A 14,684-nucleotide genomic window follows, 5' to 3' on the forward strand; every position below is an offset into this window, starting at 1 on the left:
CAAGAGGCAGAAGACAACTATATATGACATAGAAGAGCCCGTAGATCACTACTACAGAGCCTGTAGACCCCAACAAGAGACAGAAGACAACTATATGTGACATAGGAGAGCCCGAAGAGCGCTACTACAGAGCCTGTAGACCCCAACAAGAGACAGAAGACAACTATATATGACATAGAAGAGCCCGTAGATCACTACTACAGAGCCTGTAGACCCCAACAAGAGACAGAAGACAACTATATGTGACATAGGAGAGCCCGTAGAGCGCTACTACAGAGCCTGTAGACCCCAAGAGACAGAAGACAACTATACGTGACGTAGGAGAGCCCGTAGAGCGCTACTACAGAGCCTGTGGACTACAACAAGAGTCAGAAGACAACTATACGTGACACAGGAGAGCCAGTAGACCGCTACTTCAGAGCCTGTAGACCTCAACAAGAGCCAGAAGACAACTATATGTGACATAGGAGAGCCCGTAGAGCGCTACTACAGAGCCCGTAGACCCCAACAAGAGACAGAAGACAACTATATGTGACATAGGAGAGCCCGTAGAGCGCTACTACAGAGCCTGTAGACCCCAAGAGACAGAAGACAACTATACGTGACGTAGGAGAGCCCGTAGAGCGCTACTACAGAGCCTGTAGACCCCAACAAGAGTCAGAAGACAACTATATATGACATAGAAGAGCCCGTAGACCACTACTACGGAGCCTGTAGACCCCAAAAAGAGCCAGAAGACAACTATACGTGACACAGGAGAGCCCATAGAGCGCTACTACAGAGCCTGTAGACACCAACAAGAGGCAGAAGACAACTATACATGACTTAGGAGAGCCCGTCGACCCCAACAAGTCAGAAGACAACTATACGTGACAAAGGAGAGCCCGTAGAGCGCTACTACAGAGCCTGTAGACACCAACAAGAGGCAGAAGACAACTATATATGACATAGAAGAGCCCGTAGATCACTACTACAGAGCCTGTAGACCCCAACAAGAGACAGAAGACAACTATATGTGACATAGGAGAGCCCGTAGAGCGCTACTACAGAGCCTGTAGACCCCAACAAGAGACAGAAGACAAATATATATGACATAGAAGAGCCCGTAGATCACTACTACAGAGCCTGTAGACCCCAACAAGAGACAGAAGACAACTATATGTGACATAGGAGAGCCCGTAGAGCGCTACTACAGAGCCTGTGGACCCCAACAAGAGTCAGAAGACAACTATACGTGACATAGGAGAGCCCGTAGAGCGCTACTACAGAGCCTGTAGACCCCAAGAGACAGAAGACAACTATACGTGACGTAGGAGAGCCCGTAGAGCGCTACTACAGAGCCTGTAGACCCCAACAAGAGTCAGAAGACAACTATACGTGACACAGGAGAGCCCGTAGACCGCTACTTCAGAGCCTGTAGACCTCAACAAGAGCCAGAAGACAACTATACGTGACATAGGAGAGCCCATAGACGGCTACTACAGAGCCCGTAGACCCCAACAAGAGACAGAGTACAACTATACGTGACATAGGAGAGCCCGTAAAGCGCTACTACAGAGCCTGTAGACCTCAGGAAGAGCCAGAAGACAACTATATGTGTCATGGAAGAACCCATAGACCACTACTACAGAGCCTGTAGACCCCAACAAGAGACAGAAGACAGCTATATGTGACATAGGAGAGCCCGTAGAGCGCTACTACAGAGCCTGTAGACCCCAACAAGAGACAGAAGACAACTATATATGACATAGTAGAGCCCGTAGATCACTACTACAGAGCCTGTAGACCTCAACAAGAGCCAGAAGACAACTATACGTGACATAGGGGAGCCCATAGACCGCTACTACAGAGCCCGTAGACCCCAACAAAAGACAGAGGACAACTATACGTGACATAGGAGAGCCCGTAGAGCGCTACTACAGAGCCTGTAGACCCCAACAAGAGCCAGAAGACAACTATATGTGACATAGAAGAGCCCATAGACCACTACTACAGAGCCTGTAGACCCCAACAAGAGCCAGAAGACAACTATAAGTGACACAGGAAAGCCCATAAAGTGCTACTACAGAGCCTGTAGACCCCAACAAGAGGCAGAAGACAACTATATATGACATAGGAGAGCCCATAGACCGCTACTACAGAGCCAGTAGACCCTAACAAGAAACAGAAGACAACTATACGTGACATAGGTGAGGCCGTAGAGCGCTACTACAGAGCCTGTAGACCCTAATAAGAGGCAGAAAACAACTATATGTGACGTAGGAGAGCCCGCAGACCGCTACTACAGAGCCTGTAGACCCCAACAAGAGACAGAAGACAACTATATATGACATAGAAGAGCCCATAGACCACTACTACAGAGCCTGTAGACCCCAACAAGAGCCAGAAGACTACTATATATGACATTGAAGAGCCCGTACATCACTACTACAGAGCCTGTAGATCCCAACAAGAGACAGAAGACAACTATATGTGACATAGGAGAGCCCGTAGAGCGCTACTACAGAGCCTGTAGACCCCAAAAAGAGCCAGAAGACAACTATACATGACACAGGAGAGCCCATAGAGCACTACTACAGAGCCTGTAGACCCCAACAAGAGACAGAAGACAACTATATGTGACGTAGGAGAGCCCGTAGAGCGCTACTACAGAGCCTGTAGACACCAACAAGAGGCAGAAGACAACTATATATGACATAGAAGAGCCCGTAGATCACTACTACAGAGCCTGTAGACCCCAACAAGAGACAGAAGACAACTATACGTGACACAGGAAAGCCCGTATAGCGCTACTACAGAGCCTGTAGACCCCAAGAGACAGAAGACAACTATACGTGACGTAGGAGAGCCCGTAGAGCGCTACTACAGAGCCTGTAGACCCCAACAAGAGTCAGAAGACAACTATACGTGACACAGGAGAGCCCGTAGACCCCAACAAGAGCCAGAAGACAACTATAGGTGACGTAGGAGAGCCCGCAGACCGCTACTACAGAGCCTGTAGACCCCAACAAGAGACAGAAGACAACTATATATGACATAGAAGAGCCCGTAGACCAGTACTACAGAGCCTGTAGACCTCAACAAGAGCCAGAAGACAACTATATGTGACATAGGAGAGCCCGTAGAGCGCTACTACAGAGCCTGTAGACCCCAACAAGAGACAGAAGACAACTATATGTGACATAGGAGAGCCCGTAGAGCGCTACTACAGAGCCTGTAGACCCCAAGAGACAGAAGACAACTATACGTGACGTAGGAGAGCCCGTAGAGCGCTACTACAGAGCCTGTAGACCCCAACAAGAGTCAGAAGACAACTATACGTGACACAGGAGAGCCTGTAGACCGCTACTTCAGAGCCTGTAGACCTCAACAAGAGCCAGAAGACAACTATATGTGACATAGGAGAGCCCATAGACGGCTACTACAGAGCCCGTAGACCCCAACAAGAGACAGAGTACAACTATACGTGACATAGGAGAGCCCGTAAAGCGCTACTACAGAGCCTGTAGACCTCAGGAAGAGCCAGAAGACAACTATATGTGACATGGAAGAACCCATAGACCACTACTACAGAGCCTGTAGACCCCAACAAGACAGAAGACAGCTATATGTGACATAGAAGAGCCCGTAGACCAGTACTACAGAGCCTGTAGACCCCAACAAGAGCCAGAAGACAACTATACGTGACACAGGAGAGCACATAGAGCGCTACTACAGAGCCTGTAGACCCCAACAAGAGACAGAGGACAACTATACATGACATAGGAGAGCCTGTAGACCCCAACAAGAGCCAGAAGACAACTATACGTGACGTAGGAGAGCCCGTAGAGCGCTACTACAGAGCCTGTAGACCCCAACAAGAGGCAGAGGACAACTATACATGACATAGGAGAGCCTGTAGACCCCAACAAGAGCCAGAAGACAACTATATGTGACATAGGAGAGCCCATAGACCGCTACTACAGAGCACGTAGAACCTAACAAGAGACAGAGGACAACTATACGTGACATAGGAGAGCCCGTAAAGCGCTACTACAGAGCCTGTAGACCTCAAGAAGAGCCAGAAGACAACTATATGTGACATAGGAGAACCCGTAGACCACTACTACAGAGCCCGTAGACCTCAACAAGAGCCAGAAGACAACTATACGTGACATGGGAGAGCCCATAGACCACTACTACAGAGCCCGTAGACCCCAACAAGAGACAGAGGGCAACTATACGTGACATAGGAGGGCCCGTAGAGCGCTACTACAGAGCCCCGTAGACCCCAAGAGACAGAAGACAGCTAAACGTGACGTAGGAGAGCCCATAGACCGCTACTACAGAGCCTGTAGACCCAAACAAGAGACAGAAGACAACTATACGTGACATAGGAGAGCCCGTAGAGCGCTACTACAGAGCCTGTAGACCCCAAGAGACAGAAGACAACTATACGTGACGTAGGAGAGCCCGTAGAGCGCTACTACAGAGCCTGTAGACCCCAACAAGAGTCAGAAGACAACTATACGTGACACAGGAGAGCCCGTAGACCGCTACTTCAGAGCGTGTAGACCTCAACAAGATCCAGGAGACAACTATACGTGGCATAGGAGAGGCCGTAGAGCGCTACTACAGAGCCTGTAGACCCTAATAAGAGACAGAAGACAACTATATATGACATAGAAGAGCCCATAGACCACTACTACAGAGCCTGTAGACCCCAACAAGAGCCAGAAGACAACTATATATGACATAGAAGAGCCCGTAGACCACTACTACGGAGCCTGTAGACCCCAAAAAGAGCCAGAAGACAACTATACGTGACACAGGAGAGCCCATAGAGCGCTACTACAGAGCCTGTAGACACCAACAAGAGGCAGAAGACAACTATACATGACTTAGGAGAGCCCGTCGACCCCAACAAGTCAGAAGACAACTATACGTGACACAGGAGAGCCCGTAGAGCGCTACTACAGAGCCTGTAGACACCAACAAGAGGCAGAAGACAACTATATATGACATAGAAGAGCCCGTAGATCACTACTACAGAGCCTGTAGACCCCAACAAGACAGAAGACAACTATATGTGACATAGGAGAGCCCGTAGAGCGCTACTACAGAGCCTGTAGACCCCAACAAGAGACAGAAGACAACTATATATGACATAGAAGAGCCCGTAGATCACTACTACAGAGCCTGTAGACCCCAACAAGAGACAGAAGACAACTATATGTGACATAGGAGAGCTCGTAGAGCGCTACTACAGAGCCTGTGGACCCCAACAAGAGTCAGAAGACAACTATACGTGACACAGGAGAGCCCGTAGACCGCTACTTCAGAGCCTGTAGACCTCAACAAGAGCCAGAAGACAACTATATGTGACATAGGAGAGCCCGTAGAGCGCTACTACAGAGCCTGTAGACCGCAACAAGAGACAGAAGACAACTATATGTGACATAGGAGAGCCCGTAGAGCGCTACTACAGAGCCTGTAGACCCCAAGAGACAGAAGACAACTATACGTGACGTAGGAGAGCCCGTAGAGCGCTACTACAGAGCCTGTAGACCCCAACAAGAGTCAGAAGACAACTATACGTGACACAGGAGAGCCCGTAGACCGCTACTTCAGAGCCTGTAGACCTCAACAAGAGCCAGAAGACAACTATACGTGACATAGGAGAGCCCATAGACGGCTACTACAGAGCCCGTAGACCCCAACAAGAGACAGAGTACAACTATACGTGACATAGGAGAGCCCGTAAAGCGCTACTACAGAGCCTGTAGACCTCAGGAAGAGCCAGAAGACAACTTTATGTGACATGGAAGAACCCATAGACCACTACTACAGAGCCTGTAGACCCCAACAAGAGACAGAAGACAGCTATATGTGACATAGGAGAGCCCGTAGAGCGCTACTACAGAGCCTGTAGACCCCAACAAGAGACAGAAGACAACTATATATGACATAGAAGAGCCCGTAGATCACTACTACAGAGCCTGTAGACCTCAACAAGAGCCAGAAGACAAGTATACGTGACATAGGGGAGCCCATAGACCGCTACTACAGAGCCCGTAGACCCCAACAAGAGACAGAGGACAACTATACGTGACATAGGAGAGCCCGTAGAGCGCTACTACAGAGCCTGTAGACCCCAACAAGAGCCAGAAGACAACTATATGTGACATAGGAGAGCCCGTAGAGCACAACTACAGAGCCTGTAGACCCCAACAAGAGGCAGAAGACAACTATATATGACATAGAAGAGCCCATAGACCACTACTACAGAGCCTGTAGACCCCAACAAGAGCCAGAAGACAACTATACGTGACACAGGAAAGCCCATAAAGTGCTACTACAGAGCCTGTAGACCCCAACAAGAGGCAGAAGACAACTATATATGACATAGGAGAGCCCATAGACCGCTACTACAGAGCCAGTAGACCCTAACAAGAAACAGAAGACAACTATACGTGACATAGGAGAGGCCGTAGAGCGCTACTACAGAGCCTGTAGACCCTAATAAGAGGCAGAAAACAACTATATGTGACGTAGGAGAGCCCGCAGACCGCTACTACAGAGCCTGTAGACCCCAACAAGAGACAGAAGACAACTATATATGACATAGAAGAGCCCGTACATCACTACTACATAGCCTGTAGACCCCAACAAGAGACAGAAGACAACTATATGTGACATAGGAGAGCCCGTAGAGCGCTACTACAGAGCCTGTAGACCCCAAAAAGAGCCAGAAGACAACTATACATGACACAGGAGAGCCCATAGAGCGCTACTACAGAGCCTGTAGACCCCAACAAGAGACAGAAGACAACTATATGTGACGTAGGAGAGCCGGTAGAGCGCTACTACAGAGCCTGTAGACACCAACAAGAGGCAGAGGCAGAAGACAACTATATATGACATAAAAGAGCCCGTAGATCACTACTACAGAGCCAGTAGACCCCAACAAGAGACAGAAGACAACTATACGTGACACAGGAAAGCCCGTATAGCGCTACTACAGAGCCTGTAGACCCCAAGAGACAGAAGACAACTATACGTGGCGTAGGAGAGCCCGTAGAGCGCTACTACAGAGCCTGTAGACCCCAACAAGAGTCAGAAGACAACTATATATGACATAGAAGAGCCCGTAGACCAGTACTACAGAGCCTGTAGACCTCAACAAGAGCCAGAAGACAACTATACGTGACATAGGAGAGCCCATAGACGGCTACTACAGAGCCCGTAGACCCCAACAAGAGACAGAGTACAACTATACGTGACATAGGAGAGCCCGTAAAGCGCTACTACAGAGCCTGTAGACCTCAGGAAGAGCCAGAAGACAACTATATGTGACATGGAAGAACCCATAGACCACTACTACAGAGCCTGTAGACCCCAACAAGAGACAGAAGACAACTATACGTGACATAGGAGAGCCCGTAGAGCGCTACTACAGAGCCTGTAGACCTCAACAAGAGCCAGAAGACAACTATACGTGACATAGGAGAGCCCATAGACGGCTACTACAGAGCCCGTAGACCCCAACAAGAGACAGAAGACAGCTATATGTGACATAGGAGAGCCCGTAGAGCGCTACTACAGAGCCTGTAGACCCCAAGAGACAGAAGACAACTATACGTGGCGTAGGAGAGCCCGTAGAGCGCTACTACAGAGCCTGTAGACCCCAACAAGAGTCAGAAGACAACTATACGTGACACAGGAGAGCCCGTAGACCCCAACAAGAGCCAGAAGACAACTATAGGTGACGTAGGAGAGCCCGCAGACCGCTACTACAGAGCCTGTAGACCCCAACAAGAGACAGAAGACAACTATATATGACATAGAAGAGCCCGTAGACCAGTACTACAGAGCCTGTAGACCTCAACAAGAGCCAGAAGACAACTATATGTGACATAGGAGAGCCCGTAGAGCGCTACTACAGAGCCTGTAGACCCCAACAAGAGACAGAAGACAACTATATGTGACATAGGAGAGCCCGTAGAGCGCTACTACAGAGCCTGTAGACCCCAAGAGACAGAAGACAACTATACGTGACACAGGAGAGCCCGTAGACCGCTACTTCAGAGCCTGTAGACCTCAACAAGAGCCAGAAGACAACTATACGTGACATAGGAGAGCCCATAGACGGCTACTACAGAGCCCGTAGACCCCAACAAGAGACAGAGTACAACTATACGTGACATAGGAGAGCCCGTAAAGCGCTACTACAGAGCCTGTAGACCTCAGGAAGAGCCAGAAGACAACTATATGTGACATGGAAGAACCCATAGACCACTACTACAGAGCCTGTAGACCCCAACAAGAGACAGAAGACAGCTATATGTGACATAGGAGAGCCCGTAGAGCGCTACTACAGAGCCTGTAGACCCCAACAAGAGACAGAAGACAACTATATGTGACATAGAAGAGCCCATAGACCACTACTACAGAGCCTGTAGACCCCAACAAGAGCCAGAAAACAACTATATATGACATAGAAGAGCCCATAGACCACGACTACAGAGCCTGTAGACCCCAACAAGAGCCAGAAGACAACTATACGTGACACAGGAAAGCCCATAAAGTGCTACTACAGAGCCTGTAGACCCCAACAAGAGGGAGAAGACAACTATATATGACATAGGAGAGCCCATAGACCACTACTACAGAGCCAGTAGACCCTAACAAGAAACAGAAGACAACTATACGTGACATAGGAGAGGCCGTAGAGCGCTACTACAGAGCCTGTAGACCCTAATAAGAGGCAGAAAACAACTATATGTGACGTAGGAGAGCCCGCAGACCGCTACTACAGAGCCTGTAGACCCCAACAAGAGACAGAAGACAACTATATATGACATAGAAGAGCCCATAGACCACTACTACAGAGCCTGTAGACCCCAACAAGAGCCAGAAGACTACTATATATGACATAGAAGAGCCCGTACATCACTACTACAGAGCCTGTAGACCCCAACAAGAGACAGAAGACAACTATATGTGACATAGGAGAGCCCGTAGAGCGCTACTACAGAGCCTGTAGACCCCAAAAAGAGCCAGAAGACAACTATACATGACACAGGAGAGCCCATAGAGCGCTACTACAGAGCCTGTAGACCCCAACAAGAGACAGAAGACAACTATATGTGACGTAGGAGAGCCCGTAGAGCGCTACTACAGAGCCTGTAGACACCAACAAGAGGCAGAAGACAACTATATATGACATAGAAGAGCCCGTAGATCACTACTACAGAGCCTGTAGACCCCAACAAGAGACAGAAGACAACTATACGTGACACAGGAAAGCCCGTATAGCGCTACTACAGAGCCTGTAGACCCCAAGAGACAGAAGACAACTATACGTGACGTAGGAGAGCCCGTAGAGCGCTACTACAGAGCCTGTAGACCCCAACAAGAGTCAGAAGACAACTATACGTGACACAGGAGAGCCCGTAGACCCCAACAAGAGCCAGAAGACAACTATAGGTGACGTAGGAGAGCCCGCAGACCGCTACTACAGAGCCTGTAGACCCCAACAAGAGACAGAAGACAACTATACGTGACACAGGAGAGCCCATAGAGCGCTACTACAGAGCCTGTAGACCCCAACAAGAGACAGAAGACAACTATACGTGACGTAGGAGAGCCCGTAGAGCGCTACTACAGAGCCTGTAGACCCCAACAAGAGACAGAAGACAACTATAGGTGACGTAGGAGAGCCCGCAGACCGCTACTACAGAGCCTGTAGACCCCAACAAGAGACAGAAGACAACTATATATGACATAGAAGAGCCTGTAGACCAGTACTACAGAGCCTGTAGACCCCAACAAGAGCCAGAAGACAACTATACGTGACACAGGAGAGCCCATAGAGCGCTACTTCAGAGCCTGTAGACCCCAACAAGAGACAGAAGACAACTATATGCAACATAGGAGAACCCGTAGACCACTACTACAGAGCCCGTAGAGCCCAACAAGAGACAGAGGGCAACTATACGTGACATAGGAGGGCCCGTAGAGCGCTACTACAGAGCCCGTAGACCCCAAGAGACAGAAGACAGCTAAACGTGACGTAGGAGAGCCCATAGACCGCTACTACAGAGCCTGTAGACCCCAACAAGAGACAGATGACAACTATGCGTGACGTAGGAGAGCCCATAGACCGCTACTACAGAGCCTGTAGACCCAAACAAGAGACAGAAGACAACTATACGTGACATAGGAGAGCCCATAGACCACTACTACAGAGCATGAAGACCCCAACAAGAGGCAGAAGACAAGTAAACGTGATGTAGGAGAGCCCCCAGACCGCTACTTCAGAGCCTGTAGACCCCAACAAGAGTCAGAAGACAACTATATGTGACATAGGAGAGCCCGTAGAGCGCTACTACAGAGCCTGTAGATCCCCAAAAGAGCCAGAAGACAACTAAACGTGACGTAGGAGAGCCCATAGACCGCTACTACAGAGCCTGTAGACCCCAACAAGAAACAGAAGACAAGTAAACGTCACGTAGGAGAGCCCATAGACCGCTACTACAGAGCCTGTAGACCCCAACGAGACAGAAGACAACTATGCGTGACATAGGAGTGCCCATAGACCACTACTACAGAGCCCGTAGACCTCAACAAGAGCCAGAAGACAACTATACGTGACATGGGAGAGCCCATAGACCGCTACTATAGAGCCCGTAGACCCCAACAAGAGACAGAGGGCAACTATACGTGACATAGGAGAGCCCGTAGAGCGCTACTACAGAGCCTGTAGACCCTAAATAGAGGCAGAAAACAACTATACGTGACATAGGAGAGCCCATAGAGCGCTACTACAGAGCCTGTAGACCCCAACAAGAGCCAGAAGACAACTTTACGTGACATAGGAGAGCCCATAGACCGCTACTACAGAGCCAGTAGACCCTAACAAGAGACAGAAGACAACTATACGTGACATAGGAGAGCCCATAGACCACTACTACAGAGCCAGTAGACCCTAACAAGAGGCAGAAGACAACTATATGTGACGTAGGAGAGGCCGTAGAGCGCTACTACAGAGCCTATAGACCCTAATAAGAGACAGAAGACAACTATATATGACATAGAAGAGCCCGTAGACCGCTACTACAGAGCCTGTAGACCCTAACAAGAGGCAGAAGACAACTATATCTGACGTAGGAGAGCCCGTAGACCACTACTACTGAGTCTGTAGACCACAACAAGAGCCAGAAGACAACTATATATGACATAGGAGAGCCCCTACACCGCTACTACAGAGCCTGTAGACCCCAACAAGAGACAGAAGACAACTATACGTGACATGGGAGAGCCTGTAGAGCGCTTCTACAGAGCCCGTAGACCCCAACAAGAGTCAGAAGACAACTATATGTGACATAGGAGAGGCCGTTGAGCGCTACTACAGAGCCTGCAGACCCCAACAAGAGACAGAAGACAAGTAAACGTGACGTAGGAGAGCCCCTAGACCGCTACTACAGAGCCTGTAGACCCCAACGAGACAGAAGACAACTATACGTGACATAGGAGAGCCCGTAGAGCGCTACTACAGAGCCTTTGGACCCCAACAAGAGACAGAAGACAACTATATGTGACATAGGAGAGCCCGTAGACCGCTACTACAGAGCCTGTAGACCCCAACAAGAGGCAGAAGACAACTATATGTGACGTAGGAGAGTCCCTAGACTGCTAGTACAGAGCCTGTAGACCCCAACAAGAGCCAGAAAACAACTATATGTGATATAGGAGAGCCCGTAGACTGCTAGTACAGAGCCTGTAGACCCCAACAAGAGCCAGAAAACAACTATATGTGATATAGGAGAGCCCGTAGACTGCTAGTACAGAGCCTGTAGACCCCAACAAGAGCCAGAAAACAACTATATGTGATATAGGAGAGCCCGTAGACCGCTACTACAGAGCCTGTAGACCCCGACAAGAGCCAGAAGACAACTATGCGTTACATAGGAGAGACCGTAGACCGCTACTACAGAGCCCATAGACCCCAACGAGACAGAAGACAACTATATGTGACATAGGAGAGCCTGGAGAGCGCTACTACAGAGCCAGTAGACCCAAAGAAGAGGCAGAAGTGACATAAGACAGCCCATATACAGCTACAAGACAGCCCATATACAGCTACAAGACAGCCCATATAGCGCTACAAGACAGCCCATATAGTGCTACAAGGGAGGCCATAGAGCGCTACAAGAGAGGCCATAGAGCGCTACAAGAGAGGCCATAGAGCGCTACAAGAGAGGCCATAGAGCGCTACAAGAGAGGCCGTAGAGCGCTACAAGAGAGGCCGTAGAGCGCTACAAGAGAGGTCGTAGAGCGCTACAAGAGAGGTCGTAGAGCACTACAAGAGAGGTCGTACAGCGCTACAAGAGAGGTCGTACAGCGCTACAAGAGAGGTCGTAGAGCACTACAAGAGAGGTCGTAGAGCACTACAAGAGAGGCCGTAGAGCGCTACAAGAGAGGCCGTAGAGCGCTACAAGAGAGGCCGTAGAGCGCTACAAGAGAGGCCATAGAGCGCTACAAGAGAGGCCATAGAGCACTACAAGAGAGGCCATAGAGCGCTACAAGAGAGGCCATAGAGCGCTACAAGAGAGGCCATAGAGCGCTACAAGGGAGGCCGTAGAGAGCTACAAGAGAGTCCACACAGCGCTACAAGAGAGGCCATAGAGCGCTACAAGAGAGGCCATAGAGCGCTACAAGAGAGGTCATAGAGTGCTACAAGAGAGGCCATAGAGCGCTACAAGAGAGGCCGTAGAGCGCTACAAGAGAGGCCGTAGAGTGCTACAAGAGAGGCCATAGAGCGCTACAAGAGAGGCCGTAGAGCGCTACAAGAGAGGCCGTAGAGTGCTACAAGAGAGGCCATACAGAGCTACAAGACAGGCCATAAAGCGCTACAAGAGGACAGAGTGCTACAAGAGAGGCCATAAAGAGCTACAAGAGAGGCCATAGAGCGCTACAATAGTGGCCAAAGAGCGCTACAAGAGAGGCCGTACAGAGCTACAAGAGAGGCCATAGAGCGCTACAAGAGAGGTCATAGAGTGCTACAAGAGAGGCCATAGAGCGCTACAAGAGAGGCCGTAGAGCGCTACAAGAGAGGCCGTAGAGTGCTACAAGAGAGGCCATAGAGCGCTACAAGAGAGGCCATAGAGCGCTACAAGAGAGGCCATACAGAGCTACAAGAGAGGCCGTAGAGCGCTACAAGAGAGGCCATACAGAGCTACAATAGAGGCCACAGAGCGCTACAAGAGAGGCCGCAGAGCGCTACAAGAGAGGTTGTAGAGCGCTACAAAAGAGGCCATAAAGCGCTACAAGAGAGGCCGTAGAGCGCTACAAGAGAGGCCGTAAAGGGCTACAAGAGAGGCCGTAAAGGGCTACAAGAGAGGCCGTAGAGGGCTACAAGAGAGGCCGTAAAGGGCTACAAGAGAGGCCGTAAAGGGCTACAAGAGAGGCCGTAGAGGGCTACAAGAGAGGCCGTAAAGCGCTACAAGAGACGCCGCAGAGAGCTACAAGAGAGGCCATAGAGCGCTACAAGAGAGGCCATAGAGCGCTACAAGAGAGGCCGTGGAGCACTACAAGAGAGGCCATACAGAGCTACAAGAGCGACTGTAGAGCGCTACAAGAGCGACCGTAGAGCGCTACAAGAGCGACCGTAGAGCGCTACAAGAGAGGCCGTAGAGCGCTACAAGAGAGGCCATAGAGCGCTACAAGAGAGGCCATAGAGCGCTACAAGAGAGGCCATAGAGCGCTACAAGAGAGGCCATAGAGCGCTACAAGAGAGGCCATAGAGCGCTACAAGAGAGGCCGTAGAGAGCTACAAGAGAGGTCGTAGAGCGCTACAAGAGAGGCCGTAGACGGCTACAAGAGAGGTCGTAGAGCGCTACAAGAGAGGCCGTAGAGCGCTACAAGAGAGGCCGTGGAGAGCTACAAGAGAGGCCGTAGAGCGCTACAAGAGAGGCCATAGAGCGCTACAAGAGAGGGCGTAGAGCGCTACAAGAGAGGGCGTAGAGCGCTACAAGAGAGGCCGTAGAGCGCTACAAGAGAGGCCGTGGAGCGCTACAAGAGAGGCCGTACAGAGCTACAAGAGAGGCCGTAGAGCGCTACAAGAGAGGCCATAGAGCGCTACAAGAGAGGGCGTAGAGCGCTACAAGAGAGGCCGTAGAGCGCTACAAGAGAGGCCATACAGAGCTACAAGAGAGGCCGTAGAGCGCTACAAGAGAGGCCGTAGAGCGCTACAAGAGAGGCCGTAGAGAGCTACAAGAGAGGCCGCAGAGTGCTACAAGAGAGGCCGTAGAGCGCTACAAGAGGACAGAGTGCTACAAGAGAGGCCGTAGAGCGCTACAAGAGGACAGAGTGCTACAAGAGAGGCCATAGAGTGCTACAAGAGAGGCCGTAGAGCGCTACAAGAGAGGCCATAGAGCGCTACAAGAGAGGCCGTAGAGCGCTACAAGAGAGGCCATAGAGTGCTACAAGAGAGGCCGTAGAGCGCTACAAGAGAGGCCGTAGAGCGCTACAAGAGAGGCCGCAGAGTGCTACAAGAGAGGCCGCAGAGAGCTACAAGAGAGGCCGCAGAGAGCTACAAGAGAGGCCGTAGAGCGCTACAAGAGAGGCCGCAGAGAGCTACAAGAGAGGCCATAGAGTGCTACAAGAGAGGCCGCAGAGAGCTACAAGAGAGGCCGTAGAGC

The sequence above is a fragment of the Eleutherodactylus coqui genome, chromosome 2, assembly GCF_035609145.1.
Source record: "Eleutherodactylus coqui strain aEleCoq1 chromosome 2, aEleCoq1.hap1, whole genome shotgun sequence".
Lineage (NCBI taxonomy): Eukaryota > Metazoa > Chordata > Amphibia > Anura > Eleutherodactylidae > Eleutherodactylus > Eleutherodactylus coqui.